Genomic DNA, 2,412 nt, shown 5'->3' on the forward strand with positions numbered 1-2,412 from the left:
GCAGGATCCCAGTGAACACAGTTAAAAACACACTGACATTAGGCAAAAAATGGGGGTAACCATGCCAAAAAGAGGGTGCTTTTCTACAGGTGCAAGAAAAGTGACACTGCACTGGGTGCAGCTCCACTTTTCATAAATCTGGCCCTAAGTTTTATTGCGTGCATGGTACATGCCGCTGTGTACGTTCTGTGCCCTGTGCTCGTGCAGTCTACACATGTGCCGGATCTGGTAGCTGAGTTGGACGAGGCAACCATGCAAGGAATCTTTGTGTGACCTCATTGTCGTAGTATTCAAACAGGGCATACACGCTCAGGGGTAGATTTATGAAAAGTTGTGCTTGCACTAGGTGCAGTGTCATTTTTCCTGCGCACCTTAACGCCCCCCTCACGCCACCATGGTAGTGCCGTATTTAAAATACGGCGCACCATGGCAGTAGTTAGGGTGACTAGCCTCATAATTTTTTACGCTAGTCCGGTGCTTTGCAGGATTAGCATAAACAATAATGACGCTAACCCTGCAAAGCACCCAGAGGCCCATTGTAACCAATGTCAGCCTCTTTTTAACAATGTTAAAAATTGCAGGTAAAAATGGCACAAAGGAATCTCGTAGATTCCTTTGTGCCATTTTTACGCCTCTCCTAGTGCAGGAACGCCCTCCTGGCATCCTTCCATACATAATATGACGCAAGGGTTTACAAAGTGGTGCAATGCATGCATTGAGCCACTTTGTAAATACGGTCCGGGGAAAATGCCACTTTAACGCTGCCTTAGCGTAAAAAAAAAATGACGCTATGGCAGGACTAAAGTGGCGCTAGGGGCTCTCAAATATACCTTATAGCTTTTCATCCCTCTCAGGTGAAAAAATGGTCCCTAGTGCAAGGAAGGAAATGGGCCCTTTTGTTGCTGTTTGAATGATAAAATACGGGAAAAATTAGGGTTAAAGCGGCCCCCTGGGCACCTGCTGTACCAATAGATGGTACGCCTCTGTCCTTGAGCTCGGTAACATCTGTGCCCTGAAGCGCTTTAGAAATGCACTTTGGGGCAGATTTATGAAAAGTGGAGCGGCCACTTTTCTTGAGCCCCTGAACGCCACCCTAACGCCACCATGGTAACGTCGCATTTAAAAAACGGCGCGGCGTTTTTGGCCTCGTTGGGCCACATTTGCGTCTAAAAAAAAGGACGCAAATGTGGAGCAAGGAGGCGCTAGGGGCTCCTAAATATGCCACTTTATATAACGTTAAAAGTCACGCTCGACACCTTCGTCAGCTCTCGTTCTGTTTCAAACACTGCATACAGTCTGAGCGAACTTTCTCCGCATTATCCTGTTGATAACAAACGGCTTCCAACAGAAATACGAAAACTAATCAAGACGAAAGCATCCTGAAAGTTCCTGCCGGATGCAGAAACTCCGACACACTAAAACTAAATCGAAAACAGTGAACTAAAAGAAAATAAACTCTGTGCGGTCTAGCCGACACCAACACGTTCACATAAACTACAAAAAAAAAATCTTATTTTTATACATTAATATTCAGTCTCCTTGGAGACTGTCAAAAATTGCCAATATCGACTATATTTCAAATCGTCATGGCGGGGTATTGGGTAAAGTTTTCAATAAGCAATAATCGCGCCTCGGTTAGACCTCATTGGCTACGATACTGCCACTGCGCAAAGCTAACAATAAAAAGGCGAATAAAGGTGCGTCTCGGGGTACCACCTCATGATACAAAGACCAAGGAAACGTTTAGTTGTCCAAGAATTACTACACCTCCACTGGCTTCTAACAGGCAAAATAATACACTTTGTTAGGATTGTTTTATCAGGTTCCGTCCACTCTCTGCCCCAAATATTCCATACCGGCGAGTAGAGAACTCTGGGAAATTTTATGCTAAATAGTTGCACAGGTAGCGCTGCATCCTAGTTACAGGTTTGATGCTCTTCATGTGAAGATGGGGTCCATGCTGCTAGCGATGTGGTGTGGAAATGGAAGAAGCACGAATTCTTAAAGCATGTCTTCAAATGTTTACCAAGGAGGCATGGTAATCATTGAAAGAAATGTAAATGGTAAACTACATTTTTCGATACAGCACTTACTGCAGGTGAGCCGTTTCATTGAGCTACACAGTTGCATTTGCTGCATTTCATTTACACCTTTAAAAAATACAATTTTGGTTTCGTCGTTTCGAAAACATCTTAGAGTGTGCCGGAGAACATCTGTAAAATGAGAAACTCGGGAAATGGTGGACTCATATTAAGGGGAAGAAAGGGGGCAATAAGAAAACATCAATGTTGCCCCCTTATTTATATAAGTAGTAACTTCAAAGACCTATGGCCCATATTTATACTTTTTGACGCTAAACTGCGCTAACGCAGTTTAGCGTCAAAAAGTTTTGCGCCGGCTAACGCCATTCTG

The 2,412-nt window shown here is 44.0% G+C and overlaps 1 non-coding gene across 1 annotated transcript; it reads right to left on the bottom strand.

Moving 5' to 3' along the window:
• Positions 1-1,534: 1,534 nt before the first annotated feature.
• On the bottom strand, positions 1,535-1,675 carry LOC138266680 (U4 spliceosomal RNA). Its single transcript, XR_011199613.1, has one exon. It is a non-coding gene; the product is annotated as a U4 spliceosomal RNA (small nuclear RNA).
• Positions 1,676-2,412: the final 737 nt, after the last annotated feature.

The sequence above is a fragment of the Pleurodeles waltl genome, chromosome 11 (genome assembly GCF_031143425.1).
Source record: "Pleurodeles waltl isolate 20211129_DDA chromosome 11, aPleWal1.hap1.20221129, whole genome shotgun sequence".
NCBI lineage: Eukaryota > Metazoa > Chordata > Amphibia > Caudata > Salamandridae > Pleurodeles > Pleurodeles waltl.